Below are 23,594 nucleotides of genomic sequence, written 5' to 3'. Positions count from 1 at the left end.
AACACATCCATGGCCACATTTTGAGGTTTCTGTAACTATACATTTCTTCTTATGTAATCATGTAGATGTTCAAGATAGCATGTATAGGTCTTTGCAGGTCTGTGGAGATCTTCACAATTGATGCATAGAATATAGAATATTTGATCACTTGCACCATATACTTTTAATAAAATCTTAACTTCAATCCAGGTCATTTGGTTCTGCTATTAGATGCTATTAGATGAACATGTGAAACACATGAATCTGTTGTATAAATAAACAAAATATCTGACATTGTATTCTCATTTGAACTTTGCTGTTCTTTTAAATGGTTGAAAGCATGGTGATATACATTACATTTTGGGTGACAACTAAACCAAACATTTGGTTGTGCTTCTAGATGGTTAAAAGCATAGTGATAACACATTGGAAATTCAACTAACTTTTGGCTGTCTTTTTGAGGGTGAATACAGTATAGGTTGTAATCTCATTGATCAACGTCCCAACCAAATATTACCCAATTATCCAAGTTGAAATTACATGGTGTGCCCAGTGGGTTGGTCTTGACCTCTAAATCGGATACCAAGCGCGAGCCTTAGACAGGACTCTGGGTAGAGTCAGCCTTACCACATCACAGAGAAGTGAGCTGTAATGTACAGTAGACAGAAGGTCAAATAAATGCTTATCCATAAGTATCCATCTCCTCCCATACATCTGTAAATCCATGTCATCCATGCTATTTTGGTGTTCAGAAATATAACCAGGCTATTCAAGAGTCCAAGAGGGGTTCAAGGGAGTTCAAGAGACGTCTTGTTCAATTGGACCTTATCTTCTTGCAGATACAATAAATACAATCTGGTGCATTGAGGAGTCCCAGGACTCTGAATCACTAGTCATTCGTGGAGCTTTCCTCCCGCAGACTCCCATGAAAGAGGTTTCCGTTCTAGATTCATATTGATTTCCCCATGAATGTGGTTATACAGGAAGTATTTGATAGAAGTATGGTTACAGTAAATCACAATGGGGGAACAAACTCAACTATGTGTTGATAGCGTCCTCTTAATGGTCAATATCACAGTGGGCTGAGAGACAATGAGAGGAAGACAAAGAGAGGAACCATTCAACTACTTGGTGTTTATTAATGTGTAGTGTGGGACTTTAGAGACGGACTGAGCTAGTCTGGACTCTAGTGGACTGAGGAGAGTTCAGGACTTGGTCTGATCAGGGCCCCTTGTAGCTCAGTTGGTAGAGCATGGCGCTTGCAACGCCAGGGTTGTGGGTTCGTTTCCCACGGGGGGCAAGTATGAAAAATGTATGCACTCACTAACTTTAAGTCGCTCTGGATAAGAGCGTCTGCTAAAATTAAAAAAATGATCTGTTTTGGTCTCTAGCAGCGCAGAGTGCAGTACAGTCCTGGGAGGACTGTTGGTACACAGCACATGGCTCTGGAAGTATTTCTCACACAGTGCTCAGAGTAACCACTGCACTCTTAGTAACTATCTGCTAAAACCTGCCAGGAATGTGGTTCTGACTCAAGGGAGCTAAGCCCTGTGCTGGGGTGTGAGGGGCAGGAGTTATCTGCGTGTTTCTGGGCCTCGTTATTCCACCCTTCACTCCCAGGCCCGTTCTGTAGTCCCTCTAGATATGACTCTCCCTCATGTGTTTTTGCCATTCTTCATGGCTTTATAAGAGATTATCACTGAAATGCACTGTCATGCCCTCATTGACTGGATGCCCTATTGTCCGGCATGCAAACTTATGCAGTGTTATCGAATTTTGCTAAACATTTACTTGTGTTTTCTAAATGGAACAACAAGGATGCAACATGTTGCTTGTTTTCACCACGCTATTTCCTCTAAAGCGAGTCTGTAGCATTTCAAACAGTTTCATATTTAGCCAGGGTCCTAAATTAAAAGCAGCATTAGTGAATAAAAGGGGGGATTGTGAAATTGAGTGGGATATCCTCCCTTTCCCTCTCGTTGTGGTTAGAGACTTGTCTTCTCTCGGCTCCCCTTGAGAGGTGGCTTTGAGGAGAAGCAGGGTTGTGCTCGGCTCATCCACATTTTAAATATGAGGAGCTGGAACTGTCTTAGTTCCTCCTGGCCCCTATACAGAGGGCCTGTCGTGGCCTGGGCCTATGGTGATGTCAATTCTGTTAATTCTCCAATTAGACAAGCTCTTCGTAAGGCTTATTCTGAAGAGCAGCATGTCTAAACCGAACCCTCAAGTCATGGGTTTCTGGGCTTTTGGCATGACACTTCACACTGTATAAAGGCTCACAACAGGGTCCCAATTGTTAGCATACCAAGGTCTGTGAGGACAAAGAATATGGGGATATCCCTGTAAAAACACGTTCCTTGGAAAATCGGGGGAACATACAAAAACTATCTTCAATATTCCGGCAAGAGTTGACAGGTCGTATATACAACTGCTTTTTTCCTGCTTCGTGAAATCTGAATCTTTTCACAAATAGGGAGACCGTCTCTTTCAAGGTGACGAGACCAACATGATCAAACACATGTAGACCACAATTAGAGGACCACGCCATGATCGATCGTCGGACCTTAAATTGGGATTGTGGAGTCGGCAGGGGATCTGGGTATGGACAAGTAGCACTGGGCCCAGACATTTCTGACCTGTCAGCCTCCATGGCCTCTCACCTCCCAGAGCTGGAGTCTATAGGTGAGATGGTCCCCATGGCTCCCAGACATAGCATAGTCAGGCTGCTGCTTGAAGGAGCGTTGGAGGGATGACATTGCAACAATGGGGGAATGAGATTAGAGTGATGGCTGATGGGAGAGATAACCTCCCCTGTTCTAGAGTCAACCTGGGATCGTACTCCTTGAACTGGCCAGGGGTGTTGAGCTGTGACTCACTCCCCCTCTTTGATTTATTGCTGTGAAGTTCAAAGCTTGGATGGATGCGTCCTCCGGCTGTGTTGTGTGAGCCAAGGCTCTAACCTGCTGACAAAAACACGTTTTGGTGTATGAGGACGTTTATGGCTATACATTGGTGTATGGTGTACGATTGTACACATTTAGAAAGTTCATTTCAACATCATAATCATAATGGATTTGTCTCTTTTGCTGATGAACATCAAAATTAATCACCATCATCATAAAATTACAACAGTTTTGTTATAGGCCTACACTAAAACCTGGCCTCAGCCTGCTGAATGATCCACAGGTTTGACAATTGAGGAAATTGATACCCAGTAACACAGGGGTCTTCAAACTTTTCTTGCCCAGTGACTGCCGCCCAGGCAAACCGGCGACCAAGGAACCCCTATCATGCAACAATATCATCAGGTGAATGATAATGACAAGGAAAAATCAACATTTTAAAATGAATAGGTAGATAGCAGCTGTTTAGCTGGTTTAACAAAGGTTATCCATGTGTTGGCAAAAATTGATGACCAAGTCAAGAAAGCTTACCAGCAGCCAGTGGTACTTGCCACAACTGGTACTTGCTTGTGCTTTAAAATAGATATATATATACTGTATATTTACTCGGACACCCTGCAGTAACTCTGCGGACCCCCAGGCCCAGTAACAGACAGAAAGTTTGTAAGATCTTGCAGCATGATAAGTAACACTGAGCAGTAACGGTGAAAGGAAGTGCTGAGTCTAACAGGATCACTGATCATCAGTAATACAGGAGCGACATAGCAAATTACCAGCAGTAGACCTCTGGAAGCATCGTTTTTCATCCTTTCCCCCCAGAGTCGCGAGACACCGTCCCATGGGAGGGAAAGAAGGAGGAGGGAGGGGAGCGAGAGAGAGTGAGGGTGAGATGGGAGAAATTGAATGAGGGACAGAGTGAAGAGAGGAGAGGATGCTCCAAAAAAACTAAGCAAGCGAAACTGCAGAGCGAATGCGCACTGCTCGAGCGCGGCCCTGGTTTCTTTCCCTCCACTACGCATGGCTACGTAGCTCCTTATCATCTAGTTTTGTATTATAAAGTTCTGTGGCGGATGCAAGGGGGTCTCTGCTCTGAAAGATGGACCGTTTAAAGAGGACGGCGGAGTGCAGGAGAATACCGCTATTTCTTGTTATAATGCTCCACGCAACTACGGCACAAGCTGGTAAAGTATCTGTTGGAATACACCTGCTAATAAATAAAAAGTGATCGTTTAATTGTATGGATTGACAAGGATAGTGGACCCTTTTATTCATTTTCTTTGTTGATAATAGGCTACAGAAGTTCATGTTCGGTTGTCTTGCACTTGCTACCCCATTTCTTTATACAAAGTTCTGGACACTTCAACAGACACCAAACAAAACTTTATAAGGTATGAATTTGTTCGCAACTTCGCACTCGGTAATATTTTGCTAGCTGCATAATAATTATTATATTATTATTATTAATAATAATGAAATTATGAAAGGCTCCGTCTGATCTCATTGGATATTTGGCGATGCTGGATTTAATTTGTTAGCTGGGTTGCTCCGGCTCGGGATTAATCTCGAAAGCAGTATTTAATGCTTTGTTAAACCACTTAAAATAATGCAACATTTAACTCTTCCCCTCGCTGTATTTTGGCATTTTAAAGTATTTTTTTAAATGTAAAACATAATTTTATAAATCAAGAAGTATAGGTTTTATAAATCAAGCATTATTCATAATGTATAGTCTATTATTCGCGTCACTGCGCATTGGTGGTGTGTGTGATGGATGGTTCCCTCAGTTTGTCCAATTTCTCTCATTGCATGTTAATCATACTAATTTAGCATCGTTTTGTGTTTGAATATTCATGTGTCCTCTAACCCATGTCCATTCTTGTATGCTTCATCAATTTGGATATTGGGCTCGGCTTTCTCTGTGAGGGAGGGGGGAAGCGATTATCCCTGGAACACTCTGATGTCATGTTTGAGTTTGCTCGAGACCAGTGTCGGTTTGCTGTGAAACGGTTTAATGTTGGTTTGAGATGGAGGTGAATGGCAGAACACTGACGGACCTTAGTAGATTAAAATTCCTGGCATGGAGCTGTTTAAAAGGTGCTCACATAGGCTTCACGAAAAGGAGCTTGGTATGACTATTCATCATAAAAACCTGTCTTAGAGCCATTTGCTAATAATTTATTCATTTATAACACATTTTGCTTTCTTTATGACAGTGTTGTTATTGTGTAATTGGTATGATAAGATGGAGATGGAGCATTTCAGTTTCCCTATTAACCTTTATGTCTAACTTTATTCCTTTGATATTCTAGATCCAGCTCATTAATATATCAGATTTTAATAGGATTAGATACTATGGAGGAAATAAGGTATTATCGAGAATTTGTGTCTTGGGTTTTGACCAGCTGCAAAATTAGTGTATGCACACCCTGATTGGAAGGAGCTGCTTTCTGTTGCGTTTAGTTCTGGAGCCATTACAACATGTCTCCATGTACTACCTACATAAACAAAGATATGGTGAGGCCTTTCTATGTTTTTGGCCTGGTCACAGGCTTATGGGCATGCTCACCTGCCACTGCAGGTATGAAGCCATTATATAAAATAAAAACGTCAGATGACAGTTTGAACTGAGAGACTGAACTCAACTAGATGTCTGCCCGCACCCCACCACACTGGGGCTATTAGGCCTGCTATGAGCAGCAATATAGCTATGCCCTCTGGTAGTGTTTTGAGTATCTTAGACCCGCAGCATTTAACTGTTTCTTTGCAGGTGCTCCATTATAGAGGCTAGACTTTACCGTCAAAGGCTTACTTATTTGAGACCCTGTTGTTCGTTTTGGTGTCTGTAATGAGAGGTGGTAGAGTGAGTCAGAGAATATTATGGTGGCTTGAATGTGTTGGATCTTTGGGGAATTGTATGGTGTTGCTCTGCTGTGCTGATATGACAGTACAGGATAAGTGATGATGTTTGATAATGTATGGACCGGGGCAGGATGAGTGGGAGAATGTTTTCACATGTGCTCTGTGTGTGCACTGCATGTGAGAGCATCATGACTGTACTTTGTAGTCATGTTTGACGACAGGAAGAGAGACATTCTTGCACACGTCCACAGTTTGTGACTCCTCTGTTCCTCTGTTCCTTCACAGTTTTTCAATCTCTTCTTTCTTTTCTTTTCTCTTCTTTTTCTAATGCTGTTCAAAGACACCGGAAAGAGGGGGTTTGTTTTGATTTCATATGCTGCATCTCCTCATATACATTCTCCTCCCTTCCTGTGTCCCCTCCCTGTGTCCCCCCCTGCCTCCCCCTGCCTTCCCCGTCCTGGCAGTATGACAGAGAGGAATTCACGCGTGCAGCCCCCTCTCTGAATCCTATTTGATCCAGCCGCCTTGCTGATCCTGCACCAGACTCCCAGAAGAGAGGACAAGTCATGTTCCTCTTTGATCACGATACAAATGAGCCTTGGAAAATAGAAACCAATGAAAAAAGAATTTTAGAAATAAACTAAAAAGAGGAGCGGAAAGTTTGATGCCGGTTAGTGCTACTGGCATCCGCTGTCACAAGAATCATGTTCCTAATGGAAAGAATTGAAACATGAAAAGATGCTGAAGTGCTTGTTATTATCTTCACCTGAAACAAGATGTCTCCCCTGGTCTGTTGGTGTGGATCTTGGATGCCATTTAGCCTTTGTCTGCAAAACTGTTAGGAATAGGAATCCCCTGACATCCAATATGTGTAAATAATATCAAACATCTCATGGTGCCTGTCTCAAATCTATACTAAGCGATAAACATCTGGCTTCCAGAAACAGAAGAAGAAGCACTCCTCCCCCAGCTCAGCTACGGGTCTCAATGTTTCAGAGCATCAGACAGCTCATGCCTCTCTTAGAAGAATGGTGACACAAAGAGACCCATATGAACAGTCCTCTCTCTCTGTGGTGTCCCCCAGCCTGTAATACAGGCCTTTATTCCAGGTTAAGCCTTATCAGAGCCATATATCATATGTTAACCTCCTAGGGAATCTTGACAGTTAGTTAGCTATCTGACCAAAACTATCTGCAGTCTTATCTTAACAATATACAAGTCAAATTATACTGATGGCCTGGATGTTTTCACTTGGATACAACGTCCTCTTCAAACGGTCCAGTCAGTGTCCATTACAGTAAGCGCTGATACCAGGTAGTAAACTTTAGCAGGGTATAATGCAACATGAACCACAGTAAGTCAGCTTTACAATAGCAAGAAATGCATCAAGTTATCATCAACATCTGAGTGGAGTGAACAAAGAGAATCTGCCTGTACAACAGCGGAGGCTGCTGTGGGGAGGACGGCTCATAATAATGGCTGGAACGGAGTAAATGGAATGGCATCAAACACATGGAAATCATGCATTTGATGTATTTGATACTATTCCACCTACTCCGCTCCAGCCATTACCACGAACCCATCCTCCCCAATTAAGGTGCCACCAACCACCTGTGCTGTACAAGTACACATGTACAATGCATGTAGCATGTTTGTGAAGGAAGAGAGTGGTATGTTTTGGTTGCCGGAGCTCTGGGATTGCACAACATGATACCTCAATGTTTTGATATTTGAGAGAGTGAATGACTATAAGAATTGACTGGAATCTTTTGTATTTGTGTGTGTGGTCTGTGTGTGCGTGTGTGTGTGTGTGCGTGTGTGCGTGTATGCGAGTGTCTCTCCGTGTGAGTGTGTGTGTACAGTGGACAGTGGACAGAGAGGGGGTGTGAGCCCCGGAGCAGGTGTTTCCTCTATGGGGCCAGCAGCAGCAGTAGGTCAATCTGGCCCTCATCTCATGCAGTGAGCAAACACCAGCAGAACAAACTGTGGAGCTAGAAGAATGTCAGGATGACGTGTGAGGAAGGGAGATGTGGAACCAAACTCAAATCTGTCCCGACAACACACACTCTCCACACACACACTCCTCTACACACACATTCACACACACACACACACTGACCATAAGCCTTGCCACTGAGATTAGCTACTGACCCACATTCACTACTCACAGAGTAATCACTGTTACGAATATGCGAAGGGGTAATGTAGAGACAAAGTTGGCCTGAAGGAGACTGTTATTATAAGTGGGCTTGTACTGTACAGTACAGTATGGACTGAATGCATATCAGTGAAAGAACCGACATGCTCAGATCTGTCAGGCTCACACATGTTCTGTCCGTGTTCCTGAGCTGTTGGAGCATGGAGGAGTGTGTGTGTGTATTGTGTGTGTGTGTTGGAGCATGTAGGAGAGAGGAGAGCTAGGGTTCAGCAGCATAGCAGCAGCAGGCGGAGGATTCCACGTCAGTCTCCCACACAACCAACGGTTTGAATGGCTCCCAAGCGCCCCAGTGATAACTCAAAGCAGACCCAGTGCTAGCCCCAGCCCCACAGCCCAATCAACATGAAGAATTCTTCCAGCACAACACATTTCTCTGTCTCTCCATGTAAACCTTTTAACAAGACCCGTCCGCTTGATGGTGGACATATCTGATTCTCCGTTCCGCGGTTCTAGCCTATCTCTCCTTCTCTGTTTGAAAGTGAGTAAAGAGTGGGTTTCACAGACAGACCGATGATAGACAGACAGATGGACAGACAAGGACAGAGCAGCAGATTGAGCAGTCGACATACACTGAGAGGCGGACAACAAACCACAATGTTTATAGTATTGACCTGATTTTATGGCGTGGGTTGTGTGTTATTATGGTTTTATTTTGTTACAAAGTGTGTTTTTGTGTGTACTGTGTGTGTATGTGCTCTTTTTGGTTGTTTATTCGTTTGACTGGGTGTGTGTGTGTTCAGCTATAGGCCTATGTGTGTGAGTAGGCCTATGTGTGTGAGTAGGCCTATGAGTGCTCAATCAAACTAACATGTAGAATATGGTTTAATGTGGATGAATGTGGACATGAGTGTGTGTGGTGGTGTGGGAGCATGTTTCTGGTGTGCCCCTGTTCTCTTGTTCCCCCTCCCCTCTCTTCTCCTCATCTCAGCACCTCTGCTGTCCACACCACAGTGACCCATGACCTACAGAGGTCAGAGGTCAGTCTTAGGGTCGTTTGATTTAATTCTAGCCCCTCTTGGAGGTTCTGAGAGATGCTGTCAGTGCTGTTCTAGACACTTTCTCCTGACCCTCGTTTCTTCACTTTTACTGCCCATCAATCTGTATTCACGTATTACCAATCACCAACTTTTATGCAGAAACATCACTGAAGACTTTCAATGCAACATGACATGTTAAAAGGATGAAGCAAAGGATGAAAGGATTATGTAGGATTATGAAGGCCTGTGTCCATATACAAAGACTTGACTTACATATGGCTGACATGTGCAGTTCTTTAAACATCCGGAAACATGTGCGTAATATGCAGATAAAGGCAGAGCGATCTGCATATCTCAAAACATCACACAGAACACCAAATCAGATCTGGATTCAAATGTGTTTTCTGTCAACTACTTGGTGCAATTGAATCAGTGGAATAGTCCCAAAAGTGCAGACCCTGGCCTGTCCATCTGGCACTGCAGGTAGGCCCAATCAAACGCTCAAAGTATTTGAAAGAAAACAAATACTATTTGAACTCTAATGCATATCCCAAAAGATCCCACATTACACCCAATGCAACTGGAAATGTCTCCTCACCGCAGGGTGTGATGCTCTGGGAAACATTCTCAGCCAAGTTTGTTTCTGCACTGTAAAAAAAAGATGTTGAGTTTGCTCAACACAATAGCATTTGAAGTTGATTCAATGTACAATTGTATGTCAACCAGCTGCAATAGGATTGTGTTTGCTCAACATGAGCTGAACCAACATACATTCTCAAGTTGAATTATAGGTTCACTCAACTTATAATTTAAGGTTAAGTGAACATACAATTCACCTTGAGAATTGATTCTACCTTATTTGCATATTTTCCAGTGTGCCTTACCTTTTGATGAATTGTAGTTACCACCAATGTCTGTATTTGTTAGCGACCGGACATGGTTGTTGTATTCAATAGCTTTCAGTCCTGTAGCCTTCACCAAGTGTCTAAGTGAATATGTTATCTTTAAAAGTAAACTCTACATTATATACACTACATGACCAAAAGTATGTTTCATCGAACATATCATTCCAAAATCCTGGGCATTAATATGGAGTTGGTTCCCCCTTTGCTGCTATAACAGTTTCCACTCTTCTGGGAAGGAATTCCACTAGATGTTGGAACATTGCTGCCTGGACTTCCATTCAGTCACAAGAACATTAGTGAGGTCGGGCACTGATGTTGAGCGATTAGGCCTGGCTCGCAGTCTGCGTTCCAATTAATCCCAAAGGTGTTCGATGGGGTTCAGGTCAGGGCTCTGTGCAGGCCAGTCAAGTTCTTCCACACCGATCTTGACAAACCATTTCTGTATGGACCTCGCTTTGTGCACGGGGGCATTGTCATGTTGAAACAGAAAAGAACCTTCCCCAAACTGTTGCCACAAAGTTGGAAGCACAGAATCATCTAGAATGTAATTGTATGCTGTAGCGTTAAGATTTCCCTTCACTGGAACTAAGGGGCCTAGCCCGAACCATGAAAAACAGCCCCAGACCATTACTTCTCATCCACCAAACTTTACAGTTGGCATTATGCATTGGGGCAGGTAGCGTTCTCCTGGCATCCGCCAAACCCAGATTCGTCTGTCCGGACTGGCAGATGGTGAAGCATGATTCATCACTCCAGAGAACGCGTTTCCACTGCTCCAGAGTCCAATGGCGGTGAGCTTTACACCACTCCAGCCGACGCTTGGCATTGCGCATGGTGATCTTAGGCTTGTGTGCGGCTGCTCGGCCATGGAAACCCATTTCATGAAGCTCCCGATGAACAGTTCTTGTGCTGATGTTGCTTCCAGAGGCAGTTTGGAACTCGGTATTGAGTGTTGCAAGCGAGGACAGACGATTTTTACACACTACGCGCTTCAGCACTCGGCGATCCCATTCTGTGAGCTTGTGTGGCCTACTTCGCGGCTGAGCCGTTGTTGCTCCAAGATGTTTCCACTTCACAATAACAGCACTTACAGTTGAGCGGGGCAGCTCTAGCAGGGCAGAAATTTTACGAACTGACTTGTTGGAAAGGTGGCATCCAATGATGGTGCTACGTTGAAAGTCACTAAGCTCTTCAGTAAGGCCATTCTACTGCCAATGTCTAAGGAGATTGCATGGCTGTGTACTTGATTTTATACACTTGTCAGCAACAGGTGTGGTTGAAATAGCCAAATCCACTAATTTGAAGGGGTGTCCACATATTTTTGTATATATAGTGTATATCATAAGGCCTTCCTTTGAGGGCCTAGTTACACCCAGGGGTGAAAGTAAGCCGTTACGGTCCGGTAGGGCGTCCCTGATAAATAAATAGTGGGGGTACGCCGTACCGGTAAAACGTGAGCCTATCACAATAATTAACACAAAATACCAAGAAAATATAGACTATTACACCATTATTTAACATTACCGCATGTCAGCCACATGAAAAATGAGCGTATTGACTTGAAACCCGGTGGTATACGCTCCAAATTGTGTTGTGGCGGAGATGAGTGGCTTATACCGCGACGCTAGCGGACAGCAGTGGACGCAATTCAGGCTACAAGTTTAGGCCTAATGACAATCACAGAATGTCATTACAATACACGTTTAGGTGTTTTATAACAGATGTCTCTTTCCATTCATGAAATTGTGGGTGCGCAGTGCACTGTTTGGATGCTGGAATTATTTTGTGAGTGAACGAACGTGCGCGGGTAGCCTACATGAGCGTTTGTTTTATGTGATTGTTTGACAATCAGATGAAAACATCATGACGGGTTGTGTTTATGCCACATTAAAAGGTAATTTACAAAAGTTATATGACCAATCTTTAGTAGGCCTACTAGGTCAACAGAGATCCTATTAAATTAATAGGGATTCTATATGTAATTCTATGATTACTATAAAACCTTTTTTTTTTATAGGGAGCACACATGGGGAATCCTGTACCAGTAAGAAATGAAATCTTACTTTCACCCCTGGTTACACCCTAACACAGTAGTCTGAAACTCCTGGTGTACAGGCCTCATCAAGCCTGCAAGTGAGGATATCCAACAATTTGAACTGCTATCTCAGTAGCAGGTGCAATAAGTCCAACTTCTAACAGATTGGATTTGTTTAGAAAAAGGTATGTTATTTATGTTTGTGTAGCGTAAGATTAATCAACAAATCAATGTACATGCAAAACACAGGTATTGAAACAAACAATTCTGAAAATCAACCTACAATAGAGCATGCTGAGAAATATGATACTAATGGGTGTGGTTTTGAGCAAACATGAATTAGTAATTTTACTCAACAAGCTTGTTTAAATTCAGCTCACTTCGAGCAGAATTAGTTGAGTAAACAAACTTTAACACATTAACTCAAATTCTTGTCCTTTTGAAGTCCACTCAACTCACAGAATAACGCTGATAAAGCAATTGGTTAAATTGGCTTTTTTACAGTGTGGCCCTGATGCTCAGATGGAGAAATCCCCCGTTAACAGGCGTGATTGTGTTTGAACAATGTTGGTATTGTTGCCTTTTTCAGGAGTGGAAGTGACTCATATCAGAGGGGAATTAATGTCTTCAGAGAAGAGGTTGAATAGAGACCACACTGATTACATGAATGTTCATGCATGATAGAGGTGGTGGTGCTCAGTTGTATGCAGAGAAAGAGAGAGAGAAAGAGAGGGAGAAAGAGAGATAGAGAGTTTTAGTAGCATACTATGGGAATGTCTTCAGAAAAGCGGTCGAGGACAGAGAACAAATGATGTCCATGTGTGATAGAGCTGAGATAGTGGCCAATCCTCCTGCCTGCAGGACATATATGAAAGGTGTTTAGAACATGTAGTATAGTACTGTCACACTATTGTTTTGTAACATTAGCAGTGGACAGAGGGAGCTCTGTGAGGGAGGGAGTTAGTGGGGCCTACTGAGGCCTGTTCTGTCTGTCAGCCAGGGCCGGGAGAGGAGGACTAGAGAGGACATGTTGTTCTCAGACACACACAGGCTGAGTGATTCATGGTCTTAGAGAGGAGTGGAACAGCAGGGAGGACCAGAAGAGACACAGAGACGGGAGGAAGAAGACTCAAATGTCACACGTGGGATGTGTGCTGTACACTCAGTGCCATGCTCGCTAGATGAGTGCTGGAATTTGGTGAGAGTGGAAAATATGTACAGTTGAAGTCGGAAGTATACATACACTTAGGTTGGAGTCATTAAAACTCGTTTTTCAACCACTCCACAAATTTCTTGTTAACAAACTATAGTTTTGGCAAGTCGGTTAGGACATCTACTTTGTGCATGACACATTTTTCCAACAATTGTTTACAGACATATTATTTCACTTATAATTCATTTTATCACAATTCCAGTGGGTCAGAAGTTTACATACACTAAGTTGACTGTGCCTTTAAACAGCTTGGAAAATTCCAGAAAATGATGTCATGGCTTTAGAAGCTTCTGATAGGCTAATTGACATAATTTGAGTCAATTGGAGGTGTACCTGTGGATGTATTTCAAGGCCTACCTTCAAACTCAGTGCCCCTTTGCTTGACATCATGGGAAAATCAAAAGAAATCAGCCAAGACCTCAGAAAATAAATTGTAGACCACCACAAGTCTGGTTCATCCTTGGGAGCAATTTCCAAACGCCTAAAGGTACCACGTTCATCAGTACAAACAATAGTATGCAAGTAAAAACACCATGGGACCACGCAGCCGTCATACCGCATACCGCTCAGGAAGGAGACGCGTTCTGTCTCCTAGAGATGAACGTACTTTGGTGCGAAAAGTGCAAATCAATCCCAGAACAACAGCAAAGGACCTTGTGAAGATGCTGGAGGAAACAGATACAAAAGTATCTATATCCACGGTAAAACGAGTCCTATATCGACATAACCTGAAAGGCCGCAGAGCAAGGAAGAAGCCACTGCTAGACTACGGTTTGCCACTGCACATGGGGACAAAGATCGTACTTTTTGGAGAAATGTCATCTGGTCTGATGAAACAAAAATAGAACTGTTTGGCCATAATGACCATCGTTATGTTTGGAGGAAAAAGGGGGTTGCTTGCAAGCCGAAGAACACCATTCCAACCGTGAAGAACGGGGGTGGCAGCATCATGCTGTGGGGGTGCTTTGCTGCAGGAGGGACTGGTGCACTTCACAAAATAGATGGCATCATGAGGAAGGAAAATGATGTGGATATATTGAAGCAACATCTCGAGACATCAGTCAGGAAGTTAAAGCTTGGTCGCAAATGGGTCTTCCAAATGGACAATGACCCCAAGCATACTTCCAAAGTTGTGGCAAAATGGCTAAAGGACAACAAAGTCAAGGTATTGGAATGGCCATCACATAGCCCTGACCTCAATCCTATAGAAAATGTGTGGGCAGAACTGAAAAAGTATGTGCGAGCAAGGAGGCCTACAAACCTGACTCAGTTACACCAGCTCTGTCAGGAGGAATGGGCCAAAGTTCACCCAATTTATTGTGGGAAGCTTGTGGAAGGCTACCTGAAACGTTTGACCCAAGTTAAACAATTTAAAGGCAATGCTACCAAATACTAATTGAGTGTATGTAATCTTCTGACCCACTGGGAATGTGATGAAAGAAATAAAAGCTAAAATAAATAATTCCCTCTACTATTATTTTGACATTTCACATTCTTAAAATAAAGTTGTGATCCTAACTGACCTTAAACAGAGCATTTTTACTAGGATTAAATGTCAGGAATTGTGAAAAACTGAATTTAAATGTATTTGGCTAAGGTGTATGTAAACTTCCGACTTCAACTGTACAGTATGATTGAACTCTGACCTTATGTGGCATTGGAAAACATCTTGTTCTAACAAAGCACTCCTTTATCTCTATTTCTGCATGGCCAGAACCACACATACAGTATAATTCACATCACTAGATGTGGTATATGTATCACTGACTCAGTCTAAGCTAGGGAGATAAAACCCATTCTACAAACATGTAATGACTCCAACAGGTAAGGTGAGGTAAGGATTATTAGGAGGTCTAATGAGATTCATACAGATGATGCTGGCAGAGGAAGAATCGCTGTAGGACAGACATGTAGATTTGAATAGAAATGTGTTGGCATATGACAGACAGACAGAGCCAGTCCTGAGGAGTCAATCACTGTTGATGTTGGGGCGGCTCCAGACCTCACATGGCGTCCTGCCTACTGCTCTGCTCGCCCAGGGGTGCTTTACGACACCATGCCAGGGGAGAGGAGAGGAGGAGAAGGAACATTCCCCAGGCCTGTGGAAATGCCCCCATGGAGCTACTGTTGCTGCTGTACTGTGGGAACAATGGTGGCTCTGGGACAGTAGGGTAGGAGGCAGGGGGGGGGGGGTGAGAGGTTAACACTCAGCCGTCCATCTGTGTCACTGCTGTGTTTGATTTGCCCCTGTCTGTTTCTGGTCGCTGGGATGTTGTAGCCCTTTTATCCCCTCCCTGATGAATTCCTTCCTTCTTGTTCCCAGAATGATAGAGATAATCTGGTCTCTGTATTCTCTCGGCGTCTCTATCAGCTATTAATTCCATCTCTTGCATTTTTAATGATTGCCGTCCAAAATAGTTGAATGTTTTATATACATTTGAATATTTCTGAGTCTTGTCTTTGGCTTTAGTGTTGTTCTTTGTTAAACAAAGTTATGTGGAGTATCTCTCTGTGTGTGTGTGTGTGTGTGTGTGTGTGTGTGTGTGTGTGTGTGTGTGTGTGTGTGTGTGTGTGTGTGTGTGTCTGGCACGTCATTGTGAAGATTGTTTCTTTCAGAAGAGGAATTTCTCCTTCTCTTCTCATTGTTTTCCCACATGGCGTTGCACGTTTGGACTGCTGTCTGAGGTCGAAGGTCAGATAGAAGGCTCTCTGTACATTAGTCATGTGGATGTTTTGTTTGGTTATGTATGCTGTGTTATGTTATACATTAGTTATGCTTTACATAATATTTCCATGGGTTTACGAATACCATGTTCAGACATTACTGCTCTTCAGATTTATCATCATTCATATCGTCTCGGGTAATCAAGTAAGTGTGTTGTTCTGGTGCTGTGATTAGACTGGATAGTTCGGATTAGAGAGCCCAGGGGATTGAAGAATTTGGCCAAGAGAGCCCAGGGATTTGATAGTGGGCAATTCCATGTTGTACTGTACTCTACTGTGCTCTACTCACTGTACTGTACTGCACTGTACTGTGCTATCCAAACTAGAGGAAAAACATAATTCTATGATAGGTTCAGATTTGGTCCAGTCCGGTCCGGCTGTGGACGTGAACGTCAAGGCCAGGGTGGACTGACTACATTTCAACTATCTTTCAACATCCATGTACGTCTGGTGTCGGTCTGTGCTGAGTGGGTGAGGATGCTGGTTACAGTAAATAGAAAGAGAGGGGGCTCATGGGTAGGTGTCAGTAAGAGCTGGTAGAGTTGACATTAACTGCAGAGTGAGTGAGAGAGGCAGAGAGCGTGAGAGAGGGAGAAAGAGGGAGGGTTGTCTAGACTCAGACTGTTTTAACACTCTTGGTTTGACCACCAGACAACAAAGAAAACCGTTATGAGCTGAACATAACAGTATGTCAGTGGAAGAGAGGATGGTAGCAGGTGACCCAACTGTTGTTTGTGACTATTATGATTTTCTATTAGCCTATTAGCTTTCATTTGACACCCAATTTGATATCGCTCCTATGAACTTCATATGTTGGTGCTCATGGGTCCTTTTCGATGGAAATGCTCAGTTTGGACAAGAGAGCCTTGAGGATTGGATAGTTAGGACAAGAGAGCCCAGAAGATTGAAGAATTTGGACTAGAGAGCCTTTGGGATTGGTAGTTTGGACAAGACTGAATGAGTGATTGAGTTAGTGTTGTTTTGTGTCCAGTTGTCAGGTGTTTTGAGTCCATCTGTAACACAGCACTCCAAAGGCCTGTAGCAGATTAAAGTGCTGTTCTGGCTGTTCCAAACATCGTTGCCTTATGACCTGTGTGTGTGTGTGTTTATGTGTTTGTGTTTGTGTGTGTGTGTGTGTGTGTGTGTGTGTGTGTGTTTATGTGTTTGTGTGTGTGTGTGTGTGTGTGTGTGTGTGTGTGTGTGTGTTTATGTGTTTGTGTTTGTGTGTGTGTGTGTGTGTGTGTGTTTATGTGTTTGTGTTTGTTTGTGTGTGTGTGTGTGTGTGTGTGTGTGTGTGTGTGTGCACTGTGTATGCGCGCCGTGTGTGTGCACCGTGTGTGTGTGTGACCAGCTTGACCTGATAAATTATTCACTGACATTTACTTCTTGGTTCACAGCAGGGCAATTAGGCTGGATTTGAAAATACATCATAAATGTCTGTGTGTGGGCGAGGGCAGGCGAGGACTGTGGGAATGAGCATTAGCATGAGTAAGTCTGTAAGGCTGTCACAGTGTGCGTAAGCTTGGACAGTTGTGTTTGTTAGGAGCAAGCTGCAACTCCTGTAATTAAATCGTTTATAGGGATTGTGTATGCCTCCAATATCAAAGTAGAATTTAAGCTGCTCTGTCTTAAGGACCTTTAAATCAGTACCTGATGTTTTCCATTGTGTTTCAGACTCAGTCTGGCTTTAATTTACAGCTTAACCTATTTACAGTGCAGCCTGTTACCATGCCATTGGTACTCTGTGGGTGAGATCTGAGCTGCTGCGAATAAAATAATGCCATAAAAGCTAACAGGGTGTTTTTCTGCAAGCAGCGAGTGGGCACTAGTTACACTCTCACCACATGTTTAATTAACAGAGAGAAGAAAAGTAGAACATGTAGCGTGGGGAGATGAGGGGAGAGAGAGAGCTACGGGGGGCAATTTCAATTTAGGATCCTCATTTTAAATGGCTGGAATGCAAAATTCTGCATTGCCAGTCTCCCCATAAGCTGTGTGTGTCTATGTCTGTGTTAGGGCTGAAATTGCCAGGGACCTCACAAAATGATATTATCACGATACTTAGGTATCGATACAATGTATTGCGATTCTCACGACTCTATATGTATTGCGATTCGATACTGCAATTTTATTGTGATTTTATGTTCCAAACATATTGCTCACTATATGTCTGCTGCAGAGAGACAAGAGAGAGAATGAGAAAATGAGTGTTGATCAGTCATGGAAATAAATGTGCTGAAAACATGTTGGCTCACTATTTAAAAAGATGGAGAACAAGCTATAGGATGAAAATACAGGAGTTTTGGCGCAGGTACAGCCAGCTGATGAGCGCTACCTAGCAAAACTAAAATACATTTCTAATTGAAACTTGGAGTCAAAGTATTGACATATTATCGTCCAAAATACTAGCGAGATATGTAACTGTATCCATTTTCCCCCCATCAGTAGTCTGTCTGTGTGTGATGTCCTTAAACAGTCTCCCATAAAGCAGCTGGTTGGAGCCTTATTGCGCACAGCTCAGATCAGACTCATCCTCGTGACAACACATTATACACAGAAAATAACATAATGGTCAAACACAACTAACCAGCCAACTGTAAATAAACTACAGGCATGTTTTAATTATCATCAAGGGGTGAACATACAGTAGTGTGAACTCGTACATACTCCTACATCTTTTATTCCCATGTTACTTCTGAAAGATTGCACATGCCAGTGAAACATTGTGAATGCGAGAGATGGTGAGAGAGGTGTCTTGCTGTGGGATGCTGGCTCTAGGCAGGTGTCAGCTGTCAGGTGTGACCCAGTGTGTAGTGTACCGCAGGATTATACAGTAGGCGGAGTCATGGCTGGATCCCATAATAATAGCCACGGAACAGAAGGCCACCTGCAGGACTGCTGCTTTCAGCACTGAGTGGGCCTGTCTCTGTCTCCTCTAATCCCACCCCCACCACACACACAGACACACACGCACGCACGTACACACACACACACACACACATACACACACACACACACACACACACACACACACAAACACACACAGGTTCCCACCAGCTCCTCCAAACTGGCAGTTCTCTCTGCTGCAAAGAACACAGCCTACCACCACCAAGTGTAGCCAGACAGCCAAATATCATATCGGTGACTGTACTGGTCGAAAACAACACACTTACAGCTGCTGTGAGACTCCTAAGGTCCAAAATGATGATGATTTAGTTTTTCCCTCAAATGTCTGAGTATCATTAGCGGAACTGAACAGAAATTTGGACACATAGCTTATAGAAATCTGTTCGCTTGGCTATAGTTTCAGTACAAGGTGTGAAGACATATTTCTCATTTGAAGTATGTGTTATTGTACTGAGTACACTGTGTACTGACGTGTCTCCTTCTCTCTCGTGTGCAGCTGATCCCATCGATGTGCTGCGGGTGCTGGAGCTGTCGGACCACATGGAGGGGGTGTCCATGGAGGCTGGCCTCTGCACCAGCAGGAAGGACATGGAGGAGACAGACATGGCCTACAGGATAGACAATAACATCCAGCTCAGTGCACCCACCAAACAGCTCTTCCCAGGTAACAACAATCTATAGAGATATGTAATGTAGTACACATCCAATGTGTCTGAGTCATGGTGTATGTGTGGTAATTGTAGTGAATCCTAAGCTTCACTATAACACAACTGACCTGACTTTGCTCTCCCTCTTCTCCATGGGCTTAGGTCTTAGGGTGTAGTAGCACAGGCCATTATTATTATTAATTGAAGTTCAGATGTGTGATATTGTTATTTTGGGAAGGGCAGTGGGTCTTGCCAGTGTAGGAGTCCCCAGGGTGGTGTGTTGCTACCTACTGTGTTCTCCACTGTATGACTGACTGTATGACTGACTGTATGACTGACTGTATGACTGACTGCATGACTGACTGCATGACTGACTGTATGACTGACTGTATGCCTGACTGTATGACTGACTGCATGACTGACTGTATGACTGACTGCATGACTGACTGTATGACTGACTGCATGACTAACTGTATGACTGACTGTATGACTGACTGCATGACTGACTGTATGACTGACTGTATGACTGACTTGAATATTATTTCATTGGATACAGATATTGCATTATGTATTTTTACATAAAAACAGTAACATCAGTAACATTATGTAACACATCAGAGGACAACAGAGTAGAAAAGGTCAACCATATCATCCACAACAATGGTTCCTCCTCCCCTCCCCCAGACTCGCCGTTCCCTGTGGACTTCTCCCTGATGACAACAGTGAGGGCAAAGAAGGACTCCCAGTTCTTCCTGTTGTCTGTGTATGATGAGCAGGGTGTACAGCAGCTGGGGCTGGAGGTGGGCCGCTCGCCTGTCTTCCTGTACGAAGACCACCAGGGACAGCCCTCCCCGGAGCTCTACCCCATCTTCAAGAAGATCAACCTGGCTGATGGAAAGTGGGTACTAGTCCTGGCCTGATGTCCTTGGCTCTTGACTGGGACTTCTTCTCAAAACCCGAACCCTAAAGCCCCTGATTTATGATTGACACACATTGACATTATTAGACCCAATATGGTGGGTGAGATTCACCTGCATCATGTCATTTGGTTGGCCATTGGGTATCACCGTAACATATCATCCCCTATCATGTGACCCTACCTGACCCAAAATATAGTTTCCTCAGTATGTGATCTCACTTGGCCCTACTTGACCGTGGCACACACAGCTCACACAATGTGCTTGACCCTAAGTGACCCGGAGCCATAGAGGACACACATAGATCACCTTAGTACCATAGAGTTCTTAGCTCACAATACAAGGTCAATGGCTTGACTTGACCCTGCCAGAACTGTGGTCCTCTGTAGCTCATCTGGTAGAGCACGGCGCTTGTAACGCCAAGGTAGTGGGTTCTATCCCCGGGACCACCCATACACAAAAAAAAATGTATGCACGCATGACTGTAAGTGGCTTTGGATAAAAGCGTCTGCTAAATGGCATGTATTTTTTATTTTTTTATTTTTTAAAATACCACAATGTGATTCAATGCATTTGACCTTAGAAAACCCTTCCTCAGCATACTGCATACAGGTGGTGCCTCCTTCTAACTGAACCCAACTTACCTTGCGGGGAAAAGATACATTCAACCTGACACTTCATATTGCTACATCTGCAGTATAAATATATCACTACTAACCCAACTCTACCTCTCTGTCTGTCCAGGTGGCACAGAATAGCCTACAGTGTGGAGGGCAAGTCAGTCACCCTGTACCTGGACTGTGAGAAGGTGCAGACTCTGAAGTTACTGCGAGGGGACAACCCCCTGGTCAGTACAGAGGGGGTGACCGTGTTTGGAACACGACTACTGGACGAGGAGGTGTTTGAGGTAGGACACCAGGGCGAGAGGGAGAGGGGGCCAGGGTTGGGTGTGAATTAAGTAGTGTCATGGACTGTATGTAGGCTTTGGTATGTATGTAGTCTCATCAGTAACAGAACACAAACGGATTCATTCTGGTATTGGATCTGAAGAACATCAACATTATTTGTTGGAACTTGTTTTAACTGGATTCTTGGCATGTTAATGTAATATTCACTCACTCATCTTCGCTCGCTCCTCAGAGCATAGCGCCTCGATAAATGGATCTCCATGCCATCTTATTCTAGGCCAGGTCCCAGGCTGATGTGGTGTTGAGTCCCAGGTTGTGTATGTCGTCCTCCAACTGGTCAGACTACCTGGTTCTCGGTCTTCCTCTTGGGCGTGGCCAGTTGGGGGATGGTTCCTTGAGGATAAGGGCAGGCTCCAGAGGTGGGTTTGATCTGACCAGGTGACCGAACAGTCGGAGTCAGGGGTTGGTCCATCTTTTGACGTATTGTGGTTGCACCATGTGATGCCCAGTATGCGGCAGAGGCACTTTGAGTCAAAGGCGTCTAGATGACATGTGAGGTCCAGGGTGAGGGTCCATGATGTGTGAGGTCCAGGGTGAGGGTCCATGATGTGCGAGGTCCAGGGTGAGGGTCCATGACATTTGAGGTCCAGGGTGAAGGTCCATGACTCTGATCCGTACAGGATGGAAATGACCAGGCTATTGTATATGCTAAGTTTTCATTTCAGAGAGAGAGAGTTGTTTCCAGATTATGTTTAGGCTGGCCATGGTTGAGGCTGCCCAGCCGATGCGAAGGTGGATGTCGGCGTTGCTTCTGCAGTCAGTCGTTAATGTGCTACCAAGGTAGCAGAACTTAGGAACAACGCCGACATGGTGGATGTTCACAACAGGGCTGGTTGGAGGTGGATCGAAGTCGCTGAAGGACTGGATCTTAGTTTTGTCCCAGCTGATCATGAGGCCGGGTGGGTGGGTCTCCTAATTCATGATCTCAAGGGCAAGGTGTATGATGTCCAAGAGCTCGGCCAGGTCAGTGAAGCTGAGGCTGATAAACCACACATGCTTTGGGCGACAGTCCTTCCCATTACAAAGCTGTGTTAAAGATGGTAGGTGCCAGAACACAGCCCTGTCTAATGCCACTGTTGATATTAAAGGTGGGGGAGGTTTGGCCGTTGACCCGAACACAAGAGATGTGAAGTGTTCCTGTATAGCAGGGACAGCAGACCGGTCAGCTTCCTTGAAGCTCCTAGGATCCTAAGGATCTTCCAGAGGGCTTCCCTGTCCACGCTGTCAAAGGCCTGGTTTAGGTCAACGTAGGCAACGTATAGTGGTTTCCTGAACTCTCTTTTCTGCAAGAAGTCTGAGGTAGAAGACCCGGTCGGTAGGGGAGCGACCGATGGTAAATCCGCTTCGTTCACGGCACTGTTTTTGCAGAAGTAGGGGGCGTATGCGTTTGAGGAGTATGTGGGCAAGTGCTTTTCAAAGAAACGCTGAGGAGTGTGATGCCTCTGTAGTTGCTGCACTGGTCCTTGGGACCCTTCTGCCTGAAAGGTAGAATGAGTCTTTGGGGGATTGTCATGTGGTGACTAGGTGACTACGGCGGCCCCCCCAGAAGTTCTGGGGGGATATTGTCAGCACCTGCTGCTCGGCCTAGTTCAGTTTCCCTAGGGCCTCTTCAACCTCTGTCTCCGAGGGGGGCTCTGACATGATGGTGGAGTCTTCCACTAAGGAGGAGGCGAGCTCATCTAGGATTGGAGAGGGAGGTGGAGGAGGGCGGTTAAGGAGTGTGGAGAAGTGTTCAATCCAGTGCTCAAGTTTCTGTTCTGGGGTCTCTTATTCAGACCCATTGAGCGCCTTTACTGACGCCGTGGGGGGGGTGGGGGGGGTGTAGTCTTCCCAATGAGAGTCCGGAGGGTTTTGTAAAAGGCTCCATGGTTGCCTACCTTAGAGGCAGCCATGGCTTCATCAGCAAGGGTGTCATGCCACTTCTGTTCTTCCCTTATTCTTATCTCGTAGGTCAAGACGGTCCAGGGTCAAGTCATCATGGTCCGTCCGAGTAGAATTATGTTTTTGTCAAGGTTTCATGGCAATGCTTTTTTCCGTAGTGGGCCGCTAGCCCAACACACAACCTCTCCATTCATTTATATACCGCCCTGCGAGGGCGGGGCGGTGCAGGTGCTATTAGCCAGCAGTGGCTCTTCAGTAGCTTGCTCTGGTTGTGGTATCAAATATGGGGTCATCTACACCAGTGCTTCCTAACCTTTTTCGGTTACTGTACCACCAACTGAATTTTGCTCTGCCCGGAGTACCCCTGAAGTACCCCCTCATGTGCATTTTACCAGTAAGTCTATGGTCTCATGAGTCTTCTCAAGTACCCCCTATGGATAGGCCATGTACCCCAAGGGGTC

At 44.4% G+C, this 23,594-nt stretch overlaps 1 pseudogene across 1 annotated transcript in view; it reads left to right on the top strand.

Moving 5' to 3' along the window:
• Positions 1-3,787: 3,787 nt before the first annotated feature.
• Positions 3,788-23,594, top strand: part of LOC311139138 — a 77,814-nt pseudogene continuing 58,007 nt past the window's right edge. Inside the window, exons 1-4 of the transcript in view lie at positions 3,788-4,063; positions 19,217-19,384; positions 20,052-20,265; positions 21,029-21,191. The product of the transcript in view is annotated as an uncharacterized misc_RNA (transcript). The remainder of the gene's footprint in view (positions 4,064-19,216; positions 19,385-20,051; positions 20,266-21,028; positions 21,192-23,594) is intronic.

Source organism: Coregonus lavaretus (assembly GCF_964263955.1).
Source record: "Coregonus lavaretus genome assembly, chromosome: 2".
Classification (NCBI taxonomy): Eukaryota; Metazoa; Chordata; class Actinopteri; order Salmoniformes; family Salmonidae; genus Coregonus; species Coregonus lavaretus.
The sequence above is the reverse complement of the archived record's forward strand: the minus strand, read 5'-3'. Positions and strand labels throughout refer to the sequence as shown.